At 37.8% G+C, this 27365-nt stretch overlaps 1 protein-coding gene and 1 long non-coding RNA gene across 9 annotated transcripts in view; one reads left to right on the top strand and one right to left on the bottom strand.

The window, feature by feature from the left end:
* Positions 1-14835, bottom strand: part of MARCHF7 (membrane associated ring-CH-type finger 7) — a 54354-nt gene extending 39519 nt beyond the window's left edge. For 3 of the 8 annotated variants that reach the window (XR_013993564.1, XR_013993565.1, XM_081052300.1), the window contains exon 1: positions 14628-14805. The gene's annotated coding sequence lies outside the window, so the exon portion shown is untranslated. Of the gene's footprint in view, positions 1-14627 lie in introns of all 8 variants that reach the window. The other 5 variants (XM_081052301.1, XM_081052298.1, XM_081052299.1 and 2 more) reach the window with 4 other exon arrangements.
* Positions 14836-14855: 20 nt separating this feature from the next.
* Positions 14856-27365, top strand: part of LOC308499239 — a 27392-nt gene continuing 14882 nt past the window's right edge. The window contains exons 1-2 of the long non-coding RNA XR_013993563.1: positions 14856-14980; positions 16442-16628. This is a non-coding gene — a long non-coding RNA (uncharacterized lncRNA). The remainder of the gene's footprint in view (positions 14981-16441; positions 16629-27365) is intronic.

Here is a 27365-nt window from a genome sequence, read left to right as displayed (position 1 = left end):
GAGACCCAAGGACTCTTTCCTGGTTTTGTTTCTACAACGTTGTCAGGATTTTACTCTTGGATCACCAAATGGAACACCAGAAGAAATAGGATTTCTGGATATCAACATTTTGAATGCTCCTAATTGCAAAGCTAGTTTACCTATCCCAAAGCAAAGTCCGCTAGTCACCAAGAATTTCTAATCAACGTTTTTAGTGCTTAATAGACAAACATCAAGGATCACTAGGTATCCAAGGAAGAGTTCCTCTATGAAAGAACAAAGTTAATAAAAAGAGGAATTGAGAGAAAATCTGGGGAAAGAGCTAATTACTATCCTCAAAAGGATAAGACATTCATTCATAAATAATATCAGGATGCTTGAGAAAGCAATTACAGTATAATAAAAAGCCTGTGGAAATTCACAATGTGATACATTTTTTAAAAAATGTCATACACTGAAATAAATTCAACGTAAGAATTGGGAGTAAATTGAGTAAACCTCCCAGAAGTAGAAAATGTAACTTGAAAATAGGAGAATTGTCCAAGGGAGTTATCATTTGGCTGTAATATAGAGAGAAGAAAATGGAGGAAAAAAATTATCAAAGAAATGAAAGAATCTAGAATTAAAGATATAAGTCTACACATTGAAAGGTTCAAGAGTACTCAGCAAATCAAAGGAAGAAAGACCAACACTAAGCACAATTTATCATCGTGAAATTTCGTAACAACTATAAGTTACAAGAGAAAAAAAACAGGTCACATACCAAAGTAATCAGAATGGCTTCTTTAATTACACCTTTAAACACTTTTAAGACAATGAAGCAATAATTGTAGTACTGAGAAAAATGTCTGGCTTGAATTCCAATCTGACAACTAAACGTGAGATGGAGAAGAACAGGACACAATTTCAGATGTGCACAATCTTTTAAACACCAATCAAAAACTAAAACAAAAACCAGAGGAAGCTAAGTGAAGAGCATGTCCTAGCGAAATGGGAGTGTGAGGAACTGAAGAACCAGACACAAAACCAGAAACAGTTACAAAGGTTACGTAGAAAGCATAGGCAACTTATCAAGACTGGAGCAGGACAATAGATAATGGAAGCAAAGTTCTAAGAAAAAAAATGCATCAAATGGAAACTATTTTGGTGTGTGGCAATCAGAAAAGAAAATGCAGAGTACATAGAATAAAGGCAATTTAATAAATTTTCTAACTTTGGAAAATAGAACTATTAATCAAGAAAGGAGCTATTACTGTATTTGGGTGAACTCTACTATTTACATAGTTATAATATAAACAGTTTACTGATTTTGCTGCAAACACGAGGTGGGTTGATGGTGCTTAGGGGAAGTAAGGACAATGCTGAATGAGGAAAACATATATAACATTGAAAAATCATGAAATAACAGTACAAACACATCATTTAGAAATATGAAGGTAAATCCTAGAAGAGCTAAAAAGTTCAGGTTTGCTGCCTTTGGAAAAAGGGACTAGGAATGAGAGAATAGGGTGGAGCAAAGGACTGCTGTTTTCCTGTTAAGTAAGATGATCATGTTTCCTGGTTTGCCTGGAACAGTCCTAGTTTATGCAGAAAAGTCCTAATTTGTGCTCATTACCCCAGGACAATTATTAATAGTGCTTGCGTTGTCTCTTGCAAGTGGCCTGGTTTGGATGATAAAGCATATGATCACTTCAGCATTTTATAAGCTATAAATCTGTACAAAATTTTATTTAAAAGAGGTGTGTTATGAATTACTTTTATAGAAAGCATACATTAGGATGAATATTAATGGTTAAAACACTCACACGATATGCAAAAGCCCACAAATGATCTGACAAGCAGCAGATTAGTTATTTTATCAAGAAAGCTATGAAAATACTAAACAAGAGACTATATTTGTGATCTGAGGGTTTTAAACAGAAAGAAAATGCTTTTTAAAAGGTACAGGCTTACAGATGTTTCTTCAACAATAATAATGCTTCTTAATCATACCTCTCATTGTTTACTTTGACTATATTTATACCCAATTCTTACTTGCAGAATGAAACTAACCTAGTAGGAAATCTCAAAACAAACCTCTTGAGAGAAGGCAAAGAGGCAGAGCCCTCTGAGAGAGAAAATTTATACCATATGAAACTATTTTTGGCAACTCTTCTACATAAATTGATTGAATTTTGACAACGTAGGTGTTACCAGAGAACTTATATAATTTGGTTGCGTAAGTTGTAGGTCAAAAGCACAAAAAATAGGAAAAAAATTAAAACGTGCAGTCCTTGAAAAACTTCTACCAGACCACTTACAAGGTACTATAAGGCATCTTTTTAAGTTCATTCATTCATCAAATAGTTTTTTAGCTGCTTAGTATGTGCTAGGCACATTAATTAATACTAAACAAAGGGATGAGGTGAGGGGACAACATCGAATGGGACAGTGATTATCAAGAAGTTGTAGTCTAGTAGAGAAAAAACAAGCTACATAACCACAATTTAGTTGTTAAGTGCTAAAAAGGAAAAGGTATAAGCAAAAATAACACTAGCAGGAAAAAGGTATTTGAAAGGTATTAATGCTTTTAATCAAGACATTAAAGAGTACAACAAGCTGAAATCAACAAACAAGACAAAAACTCATAGACACAGACAACAGTTTAGTGGTTACTAGAGGGTAAGGGGGAGGTGGGTGGTAGATGAGGGTAAAAGGGGTCAAATATATGGTGACGGAAGGAGAACTCATTCTGGGTGGTGAGCACACAATGTGATATATAGATGATGTATTATAGAATTGTACACTTAAAACCTGTATAATTTTACTAACCAGTGTCAGCCCAATAAATTAAAAAAAAAAAAAAAAGAGTACAACACAAGAAAAGATCTTATGTATAACCTTTCCTCAATGGTCAATATAATGATATGATTTTACAATTGGACAGTCAAGCTCTGTTTGATGGTAAGATAAAAACGTACCACACCAGGGCTTGCTTCATAGTGTGACCTATACAAACGTTCAGGGCCCTAAGCTTGTTTAAAAGACATCTTGAGCTTCTTAATTTCATCTTTGAACTTGTGCTTTATAGGTGAAGTCAGGACAGTGGAGTGTGAGCATAAGAGATAATTGCCCGTCTTCCATGTCTTCCAAACCAATTGCATACAGCACTCAGCATTTTTATGCAACTTCCTCACACAATTCATACTCGGAGACTCCCCGAAGTCCTAGCATCATGGGTTCAACCAGAATCATGTGCTCAAGTTCCTTATCAACAAATGTGACTAAAGCTGAGGCACCAACAGTTGCAAAAGGCCACATTTTCCATTGTCTAGAACTTGCTTCAAATGCAGAAAATAAGGTTATGAGGCACAAAGCCTCAAAAATCTTATTAATATTTGGGAGTTTTACTTTACTGAATTTTTTGACTTTGGAAATAAAGTCTCTTGAGTAAAGCTGTTATTTAACTGTTAGTTTACATAGTCATATTTTTAATTACGTTAAGTGTACCCTCACCTTGAGGAATTTTAATAGTGACTGATATAAGCAACAATGGTGGAAAACGTATCCATACCAACTCCACAATTTATGTGCTCTATTTCAGAAACCCATGGGGTTGTTAGATACTAAAAAAACTGACTACTTTTTTTGCAGGTAATTTCATTCTCCTAGGAAACTCTGAAGAGCTTCTTAAAGCAAACTTCATGTTTTAGATAGCCTGGAACATTATAAAGGATCTTTACACCAAAAAAAAGTTTTTCCTACTTAAAAACAGCACAATTCAAATCTATTCTGTCCAGGTAAAAAGCCTAAAGGCACTAACTCTATGTCATTACCTGACACGCAAAATTCTGTAACTGGTTCTATGCCTGATATTATCTGTAAGTTACCAAGGTCTCATAATCACAAGCTAAACACAACTGAAAAACATCTCACAACTTACACAAGAATACAAACAAATTTAAATTACATTTTACAAAGTTTTTCAACAAGACTTTACTTGGGTATCAGGCCTACTCTGAATAAACCAACAAAATCTGTCTCTAATAATACCAAGCTAGGCTCTGTATAAAGAAAAACTCACCATTAATCTACGCGTTTTCTTTTGTATTTTATCCTACCAATAATGGCACCATTTCCCAAAATCAATCTTTCAATTGTCTCCTACTACTTTAAAAAGGAAGTTTAAATTCTTTGGCCCAGCATCCAGAACTCTAACCTACCCTTTTCACTTAATTTCCAACTACTACTTGGGGGAAAAAAACCCAAAAAACACCTAGTTCCAGATCACTTTTTAAGAGTTAGTTACTGAGTACTTTAACCACCACATTTCTAGAGTTTAGCACATCTCCTAAACTCATATTTCAGGAGTAGGAGAGTGAATGGAATTAAATAAATATGTAAATAACTATGATATGATGTAATAGCAGATATATACAAAATGTTATGGGGGAGAATCTTCAGTTCTTGATAATGGCAAAGTATTCAAACCAATCCTTCCCCTCAATCAATGAAAAATATTGCATAAAACATAAAGAACATCCTTTTCAAAACAATGAAGGGATGATAAGATTATAAGGAACTACTACAAAAATAATAAAGGGAAAATAGGAATCTGAAAGGTATGAAAGTACAAAAAGCCACTTCTGCCCTCAGGGTATTTGTAAATTCAGAAAATTTAAATTTTCAGTTTGCTAGTCTCACAGAAGGAAATCAAACCCCAGACATGCAAGGTTTGGAATCTATTAGGCCATGACAATCAGCTGGACTCCAAAGGTCTCCCACAACAGGGTAAGAGTTAAACCAGAAGTAAACCAGTTCTTGTGCAGGTTTGCAGCTAAGGTTGCTAAATTAAGGTCAAACCTTCAATTAGGTTTAAGGTGGTCCCAACCTAGTATGCCACCAAGTACCTGACAGAAGCAAACACAAATCTTCCTGGAGGAATATGCCTTCATGCTAGGCTTCAGATTCTATCTACAATCTTTCAAGTATAATGAGCAAGAGATAACTAAGCACGCAATGAAATAAAGCACCATAAACAAGGTCCTTGAGATGCAATACATGAGAGATAAAATAGGCTAGCAAAAATGTCAAATCAAGTATTTCAGGTAGATTATATAAAACAACTATATTTATAATACTTAAATGAAGAAAAAGCTTAAAAATATGTGCAGGGAAAAGAACACTTTAAAAAAGCAAAGCACTTGAAAGATGGACTGAAATTTTAAAACTGAAAAATACAATAAACATAATTAAATGTGAATGACACAAGGATGAGACACACCCAAAATGGAGGACATTCTGTAAGATAACTGGCATGGATTCTTCAAAAAGTCAATGTCACAAGAAAAAAATATGAAAGTACTCTACCGTTCTAGTTTGAAACTAAAGAAACAAAATCAAATGCAATGCATGAACCTTGATTGAATCCTTATTCAAAAAACAATAGGAGGGGGGTAGCTGGTCAGCTCAGTTGGTTAGAGTGTGGTGCTCTTAACAACAAGGTTGCTGGTTCCATCCCCACATGGGCCACTGTGAGCTGCGCCCTCCACAACTAGATTGAAACAACTACTTGACTTGGAGCTGATGGGTCCTAGAAAACACATTTAAATAAAAGTTTAAAAAAACAAACAAAAAAAAAAAACCCAGGAAGTCTGAATATAGACTGAATTTTAGTAACGTCTGCATGATGTGTCATGATGTCTGCAACTTAATATGAAATGGTTCTAACACAACAATACATATTTTAGAAAATAAGCACTATATGTAAAGTTACATATAACCTATATAGATATAAAACAAATATAGCAAATAATATTAACTTCTGAATGTCGGTGAGGTTATATGGATATTAATTGCACTGTTTTCCCAACTTTTCTGTACTTGAATATTTTCAAGCAAAATAAAACAAACAAAATGGGGGGGAAATGTTTCATCTCTGCTTAATATTAAGACAGCCACAAATCACTCCTACTCTACCATGAATAAGCCAGATAATCTACTATATCACTTTTATTGAGTCCACCAGAACTGAGATTGCAAGGCACTCAGATAAACTGAAATATAAAGAATGGCAAGATCCTCCAACAAAGAGAGATGGGACAAAGGTGACCACCATAAAAGCTGGTAAGAAACAAGTCAAATTTTCTCAAATTCTTAAAGTCCTGAAGGCCAAATATTTGCTAGTATGACAGTTTAGAAACTCTGGGAACCTCAATATAAAACGTCTTTTTCATAGGACTCCAGTGGGTGTTCAAAAGAAAGAATGAGGACAAACAGGAGGCCTGGCAGTCTCCCTTTCTGGAGTGTGACCACACAGGGCCTGCCTACTTTTAAGAGGAGAACCTGAAGAGGTTAGGCTCATCCATGCTCCACTCTGCGTGAGTACAAGGTAAGAACAGTTGTTGCTAGGAAAGGGGTAGGAAATCCAATTTCTGCATCTATACAAGGCAGATGGTCTTGTGGCCACTGGAGAAGGGCTATGAAACCTACCTGCCCCAGACACTCCTCTAGTACAAGGCAAAGATCAGCTGGAAGGGACGGCGTGGTGGCAGGGATCTGCCTGCAGTCTAGACTCCACTCCAGGAGGCAGGGAGAAGGGCAGAAATCTTGGGCCAGCCCCACCTCTGAGGACAAGGCACACAGAGTTGCCTCAGACTGGAGAAGGACGCACGGAACTAAGAACACTCCCATTCACCATGAGCTCTGCTCCAGATAAGAAGCAACAGCAGCCCACTGCTGACGCCGAAGCTAGAGAAAGGATACTGAAAGAAACCCTGCCAGGCCAGGCCTCATGTGAAGCACCACATAGCGGCTGTCCACTACTGCGACAGTCAACGGCCACTACGTGATGCTTAATGTGCTTTAGCTGAAGGTAAATAAAGCAGTAATAAAGCTCAAACCCAGCTCAACTACATACTAAACCAACTCAACCCCCCACAGTAAGTCAGACAGAAGTCGAGTTTGTCCATTTCCAGGCATACATATTCAAAATCTCTACTGTTTTTTCATTTACAGTATTTGGCATTCAATCAAAAATTACACCTCACACTGCAACAACATGGATGGACCTAGAGGGTATTAAGCTAAATGAAATAAGTCAGACCGAGAAAGACAAATACCACATCATCTCATTTATATATGGAATGTAAAGAACAGAATAAACAAACAAACAAAACAGAAATAGACTCATAGATACATAGAACAAACTGATGGTGGCGAGAAGGAAAGAGGGTTGAGGGGATGGGTAAGAAAGGTGAAGGGATTAGGAAATACAAATTAGTAGTACAAAATAGTCACGGGGATGTGAAATATAGTATGGGGAATACAGTCAATACTGTAAAAACTATGAATAGTGTCAGATGGGTACTAGGCTTATTGGGGACCACGTCATAAATTATATAAATTCCTAACCACTACACTGTACACCTGAAACTAATTTATTAGGTTGGTGCAAAAGTAATTGTGGTTTAAAATGATAAAAATAATTGCAAAAACCACAATTACTTTTGCACCAATCTAATAAAATAATATTGAGTGTCAACTATAATTTAAAAAAATATACATAATCACAGGATGTTAAGTACAGTATAGGAAATATAGTTAATCTCATTGTATTGTAACAGCTATGCAGTGTCAGATGGGCAGCAGACTTGTAGGGTTTATCATTTTGTGAGGTGTGTAAACATCTAATCACTATATTGTTTTGTACATCTGAAACTAGTTTAAAAAAAATTTACATTATACAAAAATACAAGGAACAGAAAATAACTAGTTTAAAAAAAATTTACACCATACAAAAATACAAGGAACAGAAAAAAAAAAAAAAAAAAAAAACAATCCATTGCTAAGAGTCAGTGGAACCAGAAGAAGAGGGAGCCCCAAAGGTAGCAAAGTGGGGAACTGATGAATTTGAAAACTAAGGAACTGGGAAATAGGCTAGAAGCAAATTATCCAGACTGAAGCATGGAAAAACAGATGATGGTAAACACAGCTGAGAGTTTAAGAGACACTAAGGAAGAGTAAGAAAGTCTTTAGAACATTTGAGTTATAGAAGGAAAGAACTAGGGCAGAGAAAAAAAAACGGAGATACTGGCTGAAAATTTTCCAAAACTGATGAAGGCTCTGCATCAAAAACACCAACAAATACCAACTAGAATAATTAACAATTATACTAATAGCTAGATTACTCATACCAGACTGTTGAAAATCATTGTACTTTTAAAATATCTGAAAATGTTATGGGACTATTGAGTGGCGAGCCAAAAGTTCCAGATAAGAGACTTCAGAGGAGGTGAGCTGACCTCTGAAGAATGAAAACAGAAAAAGAGGAAGAAGGTATAAAGATACTAAAGATGTTGAAAATATGAGCTTGAGGGGTGAAATTAAAGGCATGGAAGAGGAGAGGAACACAGAAAGCACTCTGAAGGAAATCAAATGCAGATTATATCCAGACAGTAAATGCAATCTTGTGTTCTCTGCTTAGGAGTCTGTACTTTAATAAAGCAACAGTTTTGAAGTTTATTACCACCAGTAATTTGTATATTTTTTCCTTAAGGATCCCAGAAATTATGTTCCTGATAATTAGAGCTCTTAAACATGAAACAATTAGTAGTCTAACAAAACTTTACCTAGTTTTGCCTAGACTTAATAGATTCATACACAGCTTCCTGCAATTCTTATAATACTGAAACTCCATAATTAATTTTATTACTTTTGTGGAACTGTGAGGAACAAACTACGGATACAGGCTACAGGCTTAGGAGCTACTAAAGATTTTGAAACAGCATCACCTAAAAACAAACAAAAAAACCCCAAAGTAAATCAGTATTAACAAGTTATTAGGAAGAGATACGGTGGCTCCAAGACAAATTAGTGAAGGCCCAAAGTAAATGGACAGCAGGCAGAGACAATACAGCTCAGAAAAGAGTGGTGGGGAGGGATTCTTCCCAGTACTGAAGGACAAAACACACGTGTGCGCGCACACACTTTTTTCTATGGAGTTGGGAGTGGAGGACAAGGAGACACACACTACCGTGAGCTGGTTTTAAAGAACGAGGAGTCTGAAGTGCCCAGAAGAGGTCTAGAAGCATGTCAGAAATAGTTTACAAAACACAGGAGGAGCAGTCTGGGGTGAGAATATACTTTCAATCACTTACATTGATTTACTTTTTCCCATATACATACGATACCTCCTTGCCTTCTCCTGGTACTGTACCTTCCATCTGGTCAGCTTTAGTGCCCCTGCCCCCTTCACTGACTACATCTAATTAGTAGAATTTGGGCACTGTGAAAAAGTAAACTGAAAAACTTCAAACAATATATAAGAAACTATATGGCACAGAGGAGGTCTACCTATCACCCTACTTAAGAGTGAAGCTTTTTCTCTGAGCACTACCACAAGTTGCCTATCAAGTAGGGCTTAGGTTTTGGGTTTACTCAACTTGGAAAAGCTGTGAATTCCTAAGATCAGAGAAATAACAGTACAACACTCAAGGTTTTCATTGATTCTGCTTATAAAGAGATTTGTTTCGGATCTGCCAAGAGTCACACAGTAGTCATAAACCAAATAACCAGATTAACAAAAAGGCCCTAACCCTATCCATACTAAAAAAAACTAAGCTTTCTTTTATTTTAAATGAATTCATTAATAAAGGTTTATTTTTTTCCAAAATAGGAAACTGAGGCTTGGCAAGATATATTAAGCACTGCCCAAGTTTTAGCATAGGAGCCAATTCCTATTATATTTATAATAACAGAATACTTAAGACTGCAAGTTTTGATGTCTGTCTGTCCTTTACTTAGTGTGACTCTAGGCTTAATCTCTCTAATGACGAACTTCTTTACCTATGAAAATAGGAATAACAGTACCAACTTCACAGGTATACGATAAACTTTGCTGGCACATTGTGTGTATTCAGGAAATGCTAGCTATTAAGTAATGGCATCAGTGTTAAAAGATTTTCCTTACAGCTTAGTAGACATTCTATTGGCTTTTCATTATTTGAAATTTGTCTTTAACACATAGATAAAAATACCTTACTTACATAGGTACATGCATAAACAATTCGGAAAAAACAGCCATTGACATTTTACTGTATCTCTGGGTGGGTTTTGTTTTCTTCTTTATTCTTAAGTTTTCCAAAATTTCTTTAATGTACTTGGTCTTACTTTGATAAGTAACAGAAATAGCTATTTGCAAATGAAAAGACATGTTTTTCACAACTATATTATGATAAAATCTATAAAAAAAGATTAATTCGCTTTCTAAATTTCAGTGCTGCTGGTTTATACTCGTTAGTACGTACATTCCACAAAGGAAAGTAATAAATATTAAACAATAAAGTCCTGTTCTAGTAAATACTAAGTGGAAGATAAGGTTAAAATCTTCACAAGGTAAAAACTTCACAAAATGCAGTTGAGATTACCTGAGCATGTCTTAAAATTGTTTTCACTATGAAAAATTTCAAACACACAAAAGTAGAGACAATAATGAACCTCCAAGGACAATCAACAGTCTTCAACGATTAACCTATCGTGTTTTTTATTTTATCACCCACTATTTTAAAACAAATCCTAATCATGACATCAATAAGGACGTGTGTTCTTAAAATGTTCTAAGCAACCTGTGGTAAATTACAAAATATGGCTATAAATCCATCCCATCCAAGTTCGCACACTCCTCGGCACTGTGACACTGCTGCTGCCCAGGAAGAGGTGAAATCTTATTTTCCCACCTTTGAATGTGGGCTAACCTCGCGAGACTTACTCTGACCAAAAGAATGCAGTGTTAAGTGACATTATATGATCTGCCAGGTTGTAAGAAGTCTTACAGCTTCCACTTTCCTTCTCTTGGGTTGTTGTTTTAAGAACCCCAGGTCATAAAAGAACACATGGAGCAAAGCCTAAATGTTAACCAACACCAACTGCCAGACATGTGAGTGATGCCGTCTTGGAACCTGCTGCCTGAAAAATCCTTCAGCTTAATGCTGGTACATGAGAGAACCCAGGCAAAACCCGTATAACTGTCCAACAGGCACTCAGAACTGTAAAAAAAAAAAAAGTTTTAATCCACTAAATTTTGAGGCGGTTTGCTATGCAGCAATAAAGCTTCGTAACTTATCCTAACTTTTACTGTTCTACAATTACTACATCAGCATACACCCATGAAAAATCTGATTCAATTTCAGGGTCTTTGAATTTGTCTTAAAAATCCAGGGGACTTGTAGTTACTGAATTACCAAACATTACTATACAATAAATTCATGGCATGAAGGACCAAGTTATCACACAAAATACCAGTGGACTGCAATAGTCAATTGTCTTCTAGAAATATAAACAGTGACAATTCCATTATTTACCTCCACTTGGTATAATATCCTTTTGTTTAAAAAAATCTGCTTCTGGGGAATTTTTTTTTTCCCTTCAAAGGGAAGTCCTAGTGTTTGATTGATCTTAGTAAACATGGAAACGTGGAAGCTAAGGGTGGTCACACGAAGCAAGCACTTTAAAAAGCACAGAACTTCTTAGGTCTTTTAAGAAATGCCTCTTGATTTTTAGCTTACAAATGTTTAAGACACAGATACTAGTATACCCAACTCTTAAAAAATATAACTAGAAAAAAGTTTAACATCTCCATGAGAAATATGACTATGATGTTAAGTCTACATTACAGTACTTTATGAGATAATCTGTTCTCCTTTAAAGTACATGTTTAATCTCTTAAGTCTCAAATTTCAATCTTCGTCAAGTGGAAACCATTTTAGGGTTTTTTTCTGGAAAGTGAGAAATACATTACACTGAAGTGCAATGATCATAATGGAAAGATGAGAACTAGATTTTAAGATTCAAAATTTGCCCTCTTTTAAGCTGTTGACAAAAGTGGGTGTAGAGCAGTAGGTGATTTTAAAACCAGGTATTCAACTGATCTAGTCTAACCGGTAGAGTCACAGAGAAATATATTTGAGAGCAAGAAAAACCAGCTTTGATCACATGAGCTGAGACCAGAGTAGAAAAGTTAAAAATTAAGGTCAGTGAAAATTAAACCCCAGCCAACTCTCAAATTATAATTTTATCCCCCTCTTTTGGGTTCATCTTATGATTAGCAATTATATCAAAGATAGAATTTTTGTAAAATAATGATTTGTGAGAAGATAAATTATTCTCATCGTAACACAATTCTGCTTTTGTGAAAAGTGTGTCTTAGTAGGAACTCAAAATTTTACTCATTTTAAATTGAAATCACCTTGATGTGACTAGTTGTTGATTCTAGTAATTAACAGTTAAAAGACTGATTAGTTCTTAAATTTACTGGTTAAAAATGAGGTCTGATGGAAGCCTGTGCACTTCCCACTGTTTATTATCGGCACCAACACTTAATTATCTGTAGTAACAGACGTATGTATCAGCAAAGATAACAAAAACATTTTTATTTGCTTCAGGAATTCAATAGCTCTCCATTCCCAGAGAGCACTAATTTTGTAAAATACAGAGGTCTTTTAGGTCATGCTAACCTTCCATTCAATTTGTTTCAGCCATGAGGAACAAACTGTCCAGTCCTACAACCATGATTCCATGACTTTGCAGTTTCCTTATCAAACTCTTGGTTATCCTTCACATCTCAGTTAAAGTAGTACTTCCGGTAAAATTTTCCCCATGATTAAACACCCCTCTTCTATGCTCCCACAGTACTACCATGTACTTAACTAAGATAATAGCAACAGTTGTTGATACGTTAGTCTGATGACTAAATTGTGAGTGAGTTGTGGAGGGTAGACGCTGTTGTCAAGCTCATTCTTGTAATGTGAAGCCCTAATCTAGTAGCCAAGATACAACAAATAACAAATTATCAAAAAATGTTTTATGTTATTCAATAATTTTGCACTATTACAATTATTTCCCTAAAATATAATTATTAAGATGTGTGTAATTCTTAACAATATACCAGATGAAGAGTTGTGCGAAGTGGATAGAGCCAATTAAAAATTGGCTGAATGAGTGCTATGGGTGACTTTTTACATTCAAGGTGATTATGTGGCACCTTCAAGTAAAACCTCTGGGCATGTCTATATATAGGGGCATCTTTGTGCTTTGTCTAGGAAAATAAACTCTCCTGCCAATGTGGCAGAAGGAGTAATCACTTGTACTTAAGTAAGTAGGAATTTTTAATCTTATTCAAAACATCAGACCCAGCATGTAACGTTGGAAAGAACCCAAGATTATGCATACCCACCATGTTTACATCTATGGTGTAATTTGGGGCAAAATAATAGTTGTAAAAAGTTCTTACCTAAAAACATTTGTAGTAGAGAACTTAAATAAATATGCATATTGTGTGCAGTCAGCACTCGATGAGGAACACATTACAAGCAGAGAAAAACTTTAAGGCTATTCGGACCAGAATTCGTGAATATAAACAATTGGTCGTCAGGTATCAATTCCAACTGTATCCATTAAAACTACACTCCAAGCAAGTATTAGGTCCACCCGTATCTTGACTGCTACACACTACCCCATCTCACTGAATCCCCTCTTCAAGTCTAGGAATTAACTGCTATACTTCTCAGGAAATCTGAGCGGTTAAATAATTTCGGCAAAAATCAATCCTCAAGCCCAGATCTTCTGACTGTTAACGCTTCATACATCGCTGATGTTTCACAAAATGCCGTAGAGCTGTAAATGAAATACCGAGCCCATTTGTGAAACAAAATTTTATCTCATGAAAAACCCTAGCTCCATTATATGCCTGCCTTAAACAGCGTACTACTTGATTTGTAAATCAAACATTCATCTGTAACCTTACCTCTCAGTTCCACACAGAAACGGACGGGCGGGATAAGAAAGGGGGAGACTTAAAACAGGGGGAAAAAAGAAAAATACCTAATTAGTCCTACATACACGAAAAAAAAAAAACAACTTACTAAATTCCAACTCACACGGCACGTTCCCTCTTTAGCGTGCCAGACGACAGTAGCAGCGATGCATTTACTACCAAGACCAGAGTTTCCCCCCATGTATTATTTACATCTGTACGCAGGAAGAAGCGTTAACTGGAGCCTTTCGGGTGTGTTCGTGCGCGTTCTGAAGTCTCCACTATGCAGTTTCACGAAAAATGAGGGCGTCCTCGACGACTGGCGCCTTCTCTTGTTTTTCTGACGCCAACACACAGGTCCGTTTTTAAATACATATTCAACGTGAAGAGCGTATCATGTACCACACCATACAAAACGCCCCCGACGTGTCAGGAGATTCAAGAAGCGGAACATCCACGAGCACATCTTCCGCGCATCTGAGCACCCGGAGCCAGGCCCTTCGATTCGAGGCTGGGGTGGCGGCGCAAAGCCTCGCGCTCCTCACCTACCTCGCCCGGAGGACGCTCCTTATTAGCCCAGGGGGAGAGGAGGCCGCCACACTGCAGGGTCCAGCTCCTCGCCCTCGCCCACCACGCGCCTGGAGGGCGTCCGGTCTGACCCCCGCCACCCGTCACAAACTCCGCCGCAGGACGGAAGGCCGCGGGCCGAGGAGCCGCGCCGGCCTCCTCCGTAGCCCGCGGTCCGCGGAGGAAGCGGCCTCCGCCCCCCGGGCCTCCACTACGCTCCTCCCCTCCCCCACCCGCGGCCTGGACGAGAACCACTTCCCCCGGGAGAAGCCCGAGCCGCGCAGCTCATTACCTCGGCTCCGGGGCTGGCACTGAACACGGAGGGACCCGCCCAGTCCTAGGACCACGCCGTCGCTGTCCTCCGCCCAGTTGCAGGACTCCAACTGAGGCCCAGTAGTCGGCAGCGAAGCACAATGGCGACCGCCCCACTCGCCGATCCGGCGCAGAACCAGCTGCCACCGTTAAATGCCCCTCCCTGCTCCTCCTCCCCCGCAGTTCGCGGACCCCGCCGTCTTCTCGCGAGAGTGGCGGCGCGGCGGCGCCCCGGGAGCTAGCGGAGGACTCGCCGCACCCCACCGCGGGGTGGTGCTCTGATTGCGGCAGCCGTTGAAGGGCTGTCCCGGAAGAGGCGGCGAGGCGCCACCGGTAAGCGCTGCGGCCGGGCGGCCGGGGGGCTGGCGGCGGGGCCGGCGACGGTGCGGGCGCCAGGTGCGGGGCGCTCAAGGCCCAACCCTGGCTGGCGCCCTCGCTTAGCTGGCGAGGGGCTGTGATCTCGTCCTCCGCTCCCCGGCGCCTTAGTCCCCGGTACAGGCTCTTGCTCCCTCCAGCAAACCTGCAGGGCCCGCTGCTCGAAATAGCCCGCAGCCTTTCTTTCTTGCTTCTTTTTGCGCTTGGTAAGTGGCAGAGTGGCTGTGTAGCATTGACTTCATTCCAGCACTGCCTTTGCCCCCCTCCCCTCCTCCCACTGCTTGCCCGCCCTGTTTCACACCTGGGAGCCCTCCCCTTGCCGGGTTGGAACCCATCCGGACGAAGGATTCGTGCCTTTCGGTGATTCACTTTTGCTGGAGGTGTACTTTTACAGTCCTGTCTTTTTACACCGTTGATGCTAATCTTTGACAGTGCCGCAACAGCTTTTGCAGTAAAAAAATGCATCCGTTTAGAAAGAGGGAGGAAAATTGTGAGCAAGTGGTCTGGTGAAATTCGGTGAAACTTTCAGAGAATTAAATGTGGTAAACTGAGATGTGAGTGACTGCTGAAACGGACATGAAAGGTAGTAGGTTCGAGGAGAAGCCAAAATGTATATGGATTCAGATGATGTTGTGTGGATTTAGGTGCGATTATGTGGATTTTGAATAATGTATCAAACAAAAGTTCTTTACCAGTAAATATTAAGTTATTGGGACTTGCACGCATACTGACGACACTTGATTTTTTTAAAATGACCCGTTTTATTAGGTGGTTTTAAGCAATTCATTGGATTTAAATAGTTCCAGTAAATGAAGTATGAGGTTTATAAGTATTTTGTCATTTCATCTAAAGGATACACTATTACTATCTCCCCGTTTCACTGTCTTGGAGACTAACAGACTGTCCATGATTTTAAATTGTAAAATATTATAATTGTTAAAGATTTAAAGTTTGATTATTATTTACAGTTGGCACACAGATACCAGTCTAATTTTTTAGGATGTGAGTTGAAGATTAAGCATCTGGTGTAGGATAAAGTGAACACGGACTACTTTTGAGAAAATTAATTTGTCCTTTCTAGAACACTGATTTTTTTCCAGCCTGCTTGAGGATCCCTGTAGCACTGTGGTTATGAGTATATGCTGGTATGCACCCTGAAGCACCAGATTGCATGAGTTCAGATCCCAGCTCTGCCTCTTACTACGTTTGTTGTCTTGAGCAATCCTTAACTTTGCTAAACCTAAATTTCCTGTAAAATGGGATTAATAACAATACCTATACCCCTATAGGTTTGTTGAAAGGATCAAATGAGATAACGTATCAGGTCCTGGAACATAGTAAACGTTCCATAATTGATAGCTATTACTTTCCATGTCCAAACCACCACTAACGCTGTCTTTCTGGGACTTAATATTACAGAGGTCCTTTAAACATCTTTTCAAGTATATTCTACACTAAGAGGAATGACAGCACCATTTTCCTGAGCTATGGCAGTCAGACCTGGTAGTAGTAACTTCTCTACAGAACCCTCAAACCTGGCAAGGATGGTTCAGATTTTGGCAAATTATGGCTTCATCCCCACCCAGCACTGATGTTACCAGCAGAGGTGAGTTGGCACCAATTTCCTAAGAGAAACAGACCTTCCAGACTCTAGTTTCTTATTAATACTAGTAAATAGGTAAAGATAAGTGTATTTTTTCTTTAAGAATGGTTAGTTGTTGTTTTGTTTTTTTTAAAATGTGCTTTCTGTGATTTGAGTTTCCAGGTAATTTTGTTAACAAACAATTGTGATTTTCCTATGTTACAGACAATTTTATAGGAATTGTGGATATGAAGAGGTAGGTACAATAGTAACTATATTTTCTGAAGAATCAGAACAAAATGACTTGACAGGCAAAATAATTAAAATCAGAGCTGTTCTGACCAATTTAGACTCCATGGTTGCGGTTTTTTACAGTTACCCCGTTTGACCTTCCTTTGCTGAACTTTTTATCCTTATGACCAACTCTGACACACCTTTCTGTATCTAAATCTTTGTTCACCACTTGCCCATACCACTCACATTAGTTTACATGTTTGAACTTGGCTTCTTTAAATTAAGGTCTTACTATTATTATACTGTTATTCTTTCCATTTTTACTTTGTAAATTTGTCATTTGGTCATGGTCATAACAGCCCTTTACTCTTTTTTTTTTTTTTTTTTTAGCTTTTTATTTATTTTTAAGTGTTTTTTTCCAGGACCCATCAGCTCCAAGTCAAGTAATTGTTTCAATCTAATTGTGGAGGGTGCAGCTCACACTGGCCCATGTGGGGATCAAAACGGCTACCTTGTTGTTAAGAGCACAGTGCTCTAACCAACTGAGCTAACTTGGTTGCCCCCACTTTACTCTTATACTAAGTATTTACTTCTTCAACCATCCCTCCCCCTTTACTCTTATACTAAGTATTTATTTCTTCAACTACCTGATAGCTTAGAATTTTCTTTTCGGTATTGAATTTCAAAGTTTCTTTTTTTCTCACTTACTGTCCCTCATCCTTACCTTCTAAGAAACTTCTCTATGACAAGGGCAATCTTACAGCTATTCTTTACTTTGCACAAATGGTGTGATCTTGAAAAAGTGTGGTTATATTTGCTTTTTGTAAATCAAACCATTTTTTTAATATAGGTTATTTCTTAAACTTTTTAGGAACAAGAAGCATTATTAGCTGAGATTAGAGGAGAGTGCTAATAGGGAGGTCCCTGAGTTAAAAACAAAGGGTGCCAATTTCTTCTCAAATGGGAGTCTTACTCATCCCTGGAGAAGGGAACCTTGTGGCATTAACCAATTTGAGGATCTACTATTTAGTTATAGGTAACTTTAAATATATAGTATTTATTATTTAACAATAATCTATAGATTGAGGACTCTTCCTTCTAAGGAATACATTACTTAAAGGTCCTTTGCTTTAAATCTTTGATATAAATAATCACTAAACTCCTGATTTATTAATTTTGTAAATTTTAATTTTCCCCTTACCAAGTTTAATTAAAATGTGCCATATTTAATAAATGAATATTCAAGATATTCTGTTGGTTGACTTCTACTGGATTATCAGCAATAACGTTCAATCCCCAAAGCTAATAGATAAAACAATATAAAAATAAGTAAAGAGAATATCATATGAAGCTCTCTCTGAGAAATTTTCTTACACTTAAGCTTATGGTCTAGATCTCCCTGTTCTAGGAAGATCATTCCTGGTATAGATAGGTGCTCTAGAATATCTGGCCTGTTCAGGAACAATTCCCAATTTATGGGGTACTTGGAATCCATATGTATGGGAAGCACCTTTTACACTACCTAAAACAGAGTTTTTAGTAAAAGCAACTATCTTTTATTATTGGTAATACTAGGGGTTGGAAAACTATAGTACACAGGCCAAATCAGGCCCACTACCTGTTATTGTAAATAGTTTTATTGGAACACAGCCAGTCCCATTAGTTTCTGTATCATCTATGTATTGGTCAGGGTTCTCCAGAGAAACAGAACCAATAGCATACAATATCTATCTATCTGATCTATCCTATGTAGCTGTCTAGAGAATTGGCTCACACAGTTGTGGAGGCTGTCAAGCTTGAAATTTGTAGCAAGCCAGGCAGGAGTTGATGCTGTCGTCTTGAGGCAGAATTTCTTCTCCAGAAGAGCTGGGTGTTTTTTTTGTTTGTTTTCAAGTTTAATGGGATGAGGCCCATCATATTATCAAGGGTAATCTCCTTTACTTAAAGTCAAAACATTGTAGATATTAACAACATCTACAAAATACCTTCACTGCAATGCCTAAGTTAGTGTTCAATTAAATAACTTGACTCTAGACTCACCATGTATGGCAAAGTTCCGTAGTCGTGACAGACAATATGCCCCAGAAAGCCTAAAATATTTTCTGTGTGGTTCTTTACAAAATGTGTGCTATCCACTGGGGTAAACTTTAGTAAAACCAGACATATTGAACTGACCCCTGTTCCTTTAATATGGTCAAGCTAAACCCACACACACAACTTCAGAATGATAATAATTGGAGACTACGGTATGTTCAGCCTCCAGGGCCATTACAGACTACATTTTATGAGACTTCAAGCAGAAAAGCATCCAAATACTGATGTAAGTTCTTTGGGTATTCCTCAGGCAAATTTGATTGCAATCCCATTTTTACTCTTAAATTTGTTTTCATGTCCACATTTCTGTACAATTTTATAACAATGTATATATGTGATTACATCATACATACCACCTGTTTTATTTTTATTATTATTATTTTTTTAAGAGTTTATTGGGGAAGGGGAACAGGACTTTATTGGGGAACAGTGGGTACTTCCAGGACTTTTTTCCAAGTCATTATCATTTCAATCTTAGTTGTGGAGGGTGCCATTCAGCTTCAAGTTGTTGTCCTTTCAGTCTTAGTTGTGGAGGGTGCAGCTCAGCTCCAGGTCCAGTTGCTGTTGCTAGTTGCAGGGGGCCAGCCCACCATCCATTGCGGGAGTTGAACCGGCAACCTTGTGGTTGAGAGGACGCGCTCCAACCAACTGAGCCATCTGGGAGCTCAGTGGCAGCTCAGCTCAAGGTGCCATATTCAATCTTTAGTTGCAGGGAGTGCTGCCCACTATCTCTTGCGGGACTCGAGGAATCGAACTGGCAACCTTGTGGTTGAGAGCCCATTGGCCCATGTGGGAATTGAACCGGTAGCCTTCAGAGTTAGGAGCACAGAGCTCCAGCCTCCTGAGCCACCACACCGGCCGCAATACTAGCTATTTTAGTATAGTCCTTTTCTTTTGTTTTTTTCTCTTCTGCTTTATCACCCTTTACTTTTTTTTTTTCTCTTTTCCTTTTTAATTTGGCTCTCCCGCCTCTATTTACTACTCTACAACGTTCATGCAAAATTAATGAGTATCCTGCATTTTTTTCTACATGGTCATGCAACCTTAAAAAAAATAGTTATATCATGCACACATACACGTAGACACAGAAATACTCGTATATAGATTTTTTAATTTTACCGTTATAAAACAGCATCAGATTTCAACATGCATGTTCATCATATTTTTTTCAATCAGAAGTACCTCTTCTTTATATCCCTGTTTATACTGGTTGATTATCCTTTCTTTTCAACTTGTAATAGATACTACCTCTCTGTCGTGTCTTCACAGTGTTTTTATCTCTATCATCTGCCTGTCAACTTTGACATGCATACATTCATATAGTAAAATGTGTCTATGATTTCTTTTACAACTTTTGTGTTCCTGGCTTAGCTTAAAAAGTCTTACCTATCCCTGTATTGTATCATGCAGTATCCTGGATTTTCTCGGTTGTTTAGTTAAACTCAAATTAATTTTTACATATGGAATAAAATAACGGTCCAATTAATTTTCTTCTCAGTGCAGCTAGTTGTGCCTGTAACATTTCTTAAATAATGTGTTCTTTGTGATTAGAAAGGCTACCTTTGCCATACATTGAATTTTTAAATTCATACTGAGTTTATTTCTGGATTTCTTATTTTGAAAAATTATTCAGAACTATAAACTATACAGAAAACTAAGTATTGTTTAGCTCCTTTTTGAATCTTATTCTTGTATTAATACTGTTCTTCATTTGTCGCCTACCTTTTCAATTATGAGAGAACCAAGATGGCACAATAGGTTAACACTGCACTTACCTTCTCTCACAACCACATAAAAATTACAACTAATCTACAAAACAACTATTATCGAGAATCACCTAAAATCAAGCTGAGCTGAAGCCTTTCATCTGAAGACGTGCAGAAGAAGCCACCTCCACACTAGTAGGAAGGGTAGAGATGCGGAACGGGCTGGTCTGACACTCATGTGTGATCACTAAAGATTGGGAGGGCTATTTCAACTGTGGAGCTCCTCTCCACCCCTGAGAGGAATGAGAGGTCCTAGCCTCACCCTCACCCAGGGTTCCAGTGCTGAGGAGAAAGGTCCCCATAATTTCTGGTTGTGCAAACCAGAGGAGATTGTGACTGAGTGAAACTAAATGTGGCTGCACTCCCAGGCGCTCCTCTGAAAGGGACTGTGCATGGACTTACCTGCCAACAGAATCACTTGCTCTGAGCTGCAATGCTAGGGGAGCGACTGGAGAGGTGACAAGGACATACTGGGGAAGAGGGAAACAGTTGTCTGGCTTAGGATGGGGGGCTGGAGAGGCAGATTTCTCCTGGACTGGGGAGTTGGTGGAGGTCATTGTTTCTGTGCTGAGCCCTACCCGTTCTTCGCTTGCAGATGCGGGCGGCCGCCATATCTGATTTCTCCACCATTCATTCACCACACCCTGGCAATTCGAGACCCAGCCCTGCCTAACTTTAGGCAAACAAGCCACTTCCAGTAGCTTTTTCATGCAGACCGCTTACATTGGCTCAAGCTACAGATTTTCCTAGGGTCTCTCAAAGGTTTGCGGAACCCAGATGAGCAGCATCTGGCTTGAGCGTATCCTGTACTTCTGGCTGAGCAGTCCTAAGCAGGATATTAGCAGCAGTTGGCTGCAGTTCACGGCTTGGCCTCCCAAGACTCTTCCAAGCACAGCAAGGGCGGCAGCCATCTGCGGATTTCTTTGTCACTCCTGCTGGGTGGCCCCAGGTGGAGCACAGGCTGGGGCTGAACTTGACCTATACCTGATCCCCTCCAAGACAGTCCTGGGGCTGGCGCCCCCAGTTGCCAGCTTCAAAACTAGCTAGAGCATTACCCAGCCGCCTCCAAGTAAAACACACCCAAGGGGCGAACTGGGCAGGCACCAGAGTCCTGCTGAGGCAGATCCTACTCTGCAGGATCAGCCCCTGCACAACAACTCTTCCACTGTAGTCAAGGCCAGTCCTCACAACAAGTGAGCCCAAGAGTCAGTCCCTCCCGTTGAAGTGCAGTTATCAACTAAGGCTCAACTACAAGAGGAGGGCACACCCAACCCACACAAGGGACACACCTGGGGTTGCTTGGCTCAGGTGACCAGAAAGACTGCACCACTGAACCACACAATCCACCTACTACATAAGGCCACTCTACTGAGACTGGATGACATAGCAGCCCTACCTAATACATAGAAACAAATACAGGGAGATAGCCAAAATGGGGAAACAAAGAAACATGTACCAAATAAAAGAACAGAGGAAAGCTCCAGAAAAAGAACTAAGCAAAATGGAGATAAGCAATCTATCAGATGCAGAGTTCCAAACACTGGTTATAAGAATGCTCAGTGATCTTAGGGAGAACTTTAACAGAGAGATTTTATTGGGGGAGGAGAAAAGGAACCATTTTGAAATACAGCAGAACAGTTTCTTACTTCTTAAGTAAGCCCTTTGGCCTGCCCTTTGGGGAACTAGTTAACCAGAGCCTAACCTGCTGAGGTATTACCAGAACCTAGGAAAGAGAAATACCCAAATCTACCCAACCCAAGTCATCCTGCTCCACCTAAGGGGGTAGAGAAAAACTGAGAAACTCTTGTGAAATTCACAGATCAGAAGCATTGGCTCAGTGAAAGACTGAGACCTAATCACAGGACTATAGAATGTTTTCCTTCCAACACACCGTACCATTATGTTACTATAGATCTATTTATAGCAATTCCAATTATCTAGTATATTGTGTTCACATTCTGGGTCATAAAATGCACCTTACCAAACTTAAAAAAATAGACATCATACAATGTCTGCTCTTAGACCATAATGAAATTAAAGTAGGAATCAATCTGAGAAAGATACCTGGAAAATCCCCAAATACATGGAGGTTAAACAACACACTTCTAAATAACATATGGGTCAAAGAAGAAATCGCAAAAGGAATTTAGACATATTTTGAACTTAATAAAATAAGAACATAGCATATCAAACTTTATGGGATACCCCAAAAGTAGTACTTAGAGGGAAATTTACAGCACTGAATGCATGTGTTAGAAAATAACACAGATCTAAAACAATGTTTCTACCTTAGGAAACTAGAAAAAAGAACAAATCAAATCCAAAGTCAGCAGAAGGAAAGAAATATACATTAGGATAGAAATCAGTGAAATTAAACCAAAAAATCAACAATACCAAAAGCTGTTTCTTTAAAAAGATCAATAAAAGCATACGTCTCTAGTCAGGCTAAGAAAAAGAGGACACAAATTAATGTCAGAAATGAAAGAAAAGATATCTCTACATATACCATGGAAATCAAAAGGGTAATAAAGTTGTTTTATGAAGAATTTTATGCCCACAATTGATAACCTAGATAAAACGGACCAATTTCTTTATAAACACAATCTGTCAAAACAGACAAAAAAATAGGTGACATGAATAGGGCTTTATCTATTAAAGTGAATCAATAACTTATGTACATACTTCAAAACTGAAAGCACTAGGCCCACAAAGGGGTTCACTGGTAAATTCTACAAAACATTTAAAGAATAAATTATAACAATTCTCTGCCATCTCTTTCAGAGGATAGCTAGAAACAAAGGGAATACTTCTTAACTCATTCTATGAGGCCAGCATTACCCTTATATCAAAACCAGATAAAGACATCATAAGAAAATAAAACTAGATACCAATATCTCTTGTGAACGTAGATGCAAAAATCTTCAACAAAATATTACCAAATCAAATCCACAAAAATATAAAAATAAGTATATATCATAACCAAATGGGATTTATCTCAGGTATGTAAGCCTGTTTCAACATTAAAAAAATTAATGCAATCCATTACACCAACACACTAAAAAAGAAAAATCACATCATATCAATAAATGTAGAAAAATCATTTGTAGATAAAACAATCCAACACACATTCATGATAAAAATTTTCAGCAAACTAGGAATAGAGGGGAATATTCTCACCTTGATGAAGACTAGAAAAAACCTACAGCTAACATCATACTTAATGGTGAGAAACTCAAAGTTTTTAAGTCAGGTACAAAGCAAGGATGTCTCCTCTCCTCTCACCACTTATTTTCAACATTGTCTTGGAACTCCTTGCTAATGCAATAAGGAAATAAAAAGATACACAGAGTGGTTCACAATGTATATGTATATCTAGTCATCACGTTGTACACTTTTACATATCTTCCAATTTTGTATGTCAATTATGCCTATATAAAGCTGAAATTTGAGGGTAGTTGTTTACTCAGTTGGTTAGAGCACAGTGCTCTTAACAACAAGGTTGCTGGTTTGATCCCTACATGGGCCAGTGTGAGCTGCGCTCTCCACAACTAGATTGAAACAACTACTTGACTTGGAGTTGATGGGTCCTGGAAAAACACACTTAAAAGAAATAAAAGTTTTTTTTAAAAAACGCTGATATTTGAAAATAAAAGGTATATGGATTGGGAAGGAAGACATAAAACGGTGTTTATTTACAGATGATATGATTGTCTATGTAGAAAATCTGAGTCAACAAAAAACAACCTGGAATTAATAAGCAATTATAATAAGGTTGCAGGATACAAGGTTTATATACAAAGGTCAATGACTTTCCTATATACCAATTATGGACAATTGGAATTTGAAATTAAAAACTCAATAAAATTTACATTAGCACCTCTCAAAATGAAATACTTGGGTATATAACTTTAACAAAATATGTATAAAATCTGTATGAAGAAAGCACAAAACTGATCAAATGAATAAAAAAAAAAACCTAAATGAATGAAGAGAGATTCCATACTGACGATAGGAATACTCAATATTGTCAAGACGTCAGTTTTTCCCAACTTGATCTATAGATTCAGTTCTATTCCAGTCAATATCCAAGCAAGTTATTTTATGGATATCAACAAATAGATTCTGAAGTTTGTACGGAGAGGCAAAAAACTCAGAATAGTCAACACAATATTGCAGGAGAAAAACAAAGTTGGAGGACTGATGCTACCCAATTAAAGACTTACTATAAAGCTACGGGAATCAGGACTGAGGTATTGGCAAAATAACAGGCAAATAGATCAATAGAACAGAATAGAGAGCCCAGAAGTAGACCTCCATAAATATAGTCAACTGATCTTTGACAAAGGAGCAAAGGAAATACAATGGAGCAAAAATAGTCCCTTCAATGGTGCTGTACCAACTGTATATCAATATGTGAAAAAAAGTGAATCTCGATACAGATCTTTCACCCTCATCAAATTAACTCAAAGTGGATAATAGACCTAATGTAAAATACAAGACTATAAAATGATAGAAGATAACATAAGAGAAAACCTGGATGAACTTGGGTACGCTAACACATTTTTAGGTAAAACACCAGACATGATCCATGGAAGAAATAATTGATAAGCTAGACTTCTTTAAAATTGAAAACTTTTGCTGTGGGAAAGACAAGTGTCAAGGGAATGAAAAGTCAACCCACAGACTGGGATAAAATATTTGCAAAAGGCATCTGATAAAGGATTGTTATCCCAGACATCAAAGAACACTTAAAACTCAACAATAAGAAAAATAACCCAGTTTTAAAATGGGCCAAAGACCTTAGCAGTTACTTCACCAAAGATATACACATGGCAAATAAGCATGTGAAAACATGCACCACATCAAATGTCATCAGGGAAATGCAAGTTCAAACAACAGCGAGATAACCACTATATACCTATGAGAGGGCCAAAATCTGCAACAGTGGCAACTCCAAATGGTGGCGAGGATGTGGAGCCACAGGAACTGTGGGAATGCAAAATGGTATGGCCACATTAGAAAACAGTTTCTAAAAAAATGAAAACAATTTCTTATAAAATTAAACCTACTCTTTCCATGCAATCTAACAATTGCACTACTTGGTATTTATTCAAAGGAGTTGAAAAGTTACGAGGTCTGACAATTAAGTTCACAAACTTGTTGCAACGATGTTGCTAATCTTTTTTGATATCAGAAGGATTATTCATTATGAATTTGTACCAACTGGACAGTTAACCAAGTTTACTATTTGGAAGTGCTGAAAAGGCTGTGTGAAAAAGATAGATAACCTGAACTTTTTGCCAACAATTCATGTCTCTTGCGTCACAATGCACCATCTCACATGACACTGTGAGGGAGTTTTTAGCCAGTAAACAAATAACTATATTGGAATACCCTCCCTACTGACCTGATCTGTCCCCCAATGACTTCTTTCTTTAACTGAAGATAAAGGACATATTGAAAAGAAGACATTTTGATGACATGCAGGACATCAAGGATAATATGACGACCCTGGATGACCATTCCAGAAAAAGAGTTCCAAAATTGCTTTGAAGAGTGGATTAGGTGCTGGTGTTGGTGCATAGTTTCCCAAGGAGAGTACTTTGAAGGTGACCATATTGATATTCAGCAATGAGGTATGTAGCACTTTTCTAGGACAAGTTCGTGAACTTAATTGTCTGACCTCATATGTTTACAGAAAAACCTGTACATGAATATTTATAGCTATAATTGCCAACCTTGGAAGCAACCAAGATGTGCTTTATTGGGTGAATGGGTAAACTGTGGTACATCCAGGTAATGGAGTATTATTTAGAACTAAACAAAAATGAGCTATCAAGTTATGAACAGACATGTAGAAAACTTAAGTGCATATTGCTAAGTCAAAGAAGCCAATCTAAAAAGACTACATACTGTATGATTCCAAGTATATGACATTCTAGGAAACGCAAAACTATGGAGACAGTAAAAATATTAGTGGTTACCAGTGTTAGGGATGGGGAGAGATGAATAGGCATACCACTGAGGATTTTTAGAGCAGTGGAAATACTGTGTATGATAGTCTAATGATGAATATTTGTCAATACATTTTTGTCCAATCCCATAGAATGTACAACATCCAGAGTGAACCCTAAGGTAAACAGTGGACTTTAGGTGATAATGAGGTGTCAATGGAGGGTCATCCTTGGTTAAAAACAAAACCACACACACACACAAAAGTTCACCTTTTGGTGAATGATGTTGATATTAGAGGAGGCTATGCATGTGTGGTGATGGGGTATATAGGCAATGTTTGTACCTTCCTGTCAATTTAAATCTTAAAGTTGCTCTTAAAACATAATGTCTTTATTAAAGAATCAAGGAATATGTTAGAATAACCTTCATCATTACTTACAGAAGAAATTATTACATGGAGGAAAAAATAAAGTATTAGGTTCCACATTTGTATTTGTAAATGAATGCTCTCTTTTAATGTTTGCATTGTAAAATATCTGTATGAATTGTGTTTTATAATATTGTCTTTCTTGGTGGCTGGTGACTCTGACATTAATCACTTTTAAATTTAATTTATAGAATACTTTATAATATTTTTTTTTATTGCCATTGATTAGAAGTGGTTTTTATTCTGTAGTTTGTTTGTTTTTTTTACATTTTTTTTTGACTTTTT

The sequence above is a fragment of the Rhinolophus hipposideros genome (genome assembly GCF_964194185.1).
Source record: "Rhinolophus hipposideros genome assembly, chromosome: 6".
NCBI lineage: Eukaryota > Metazoa > Chordata > Mammalia > Chiroptera > Rhinolophidae > Rhinolophus > Rhinolophus hipposideros.
This window is presented reverse-complemented; position numbering and strand designations above follow the sequence as displayed.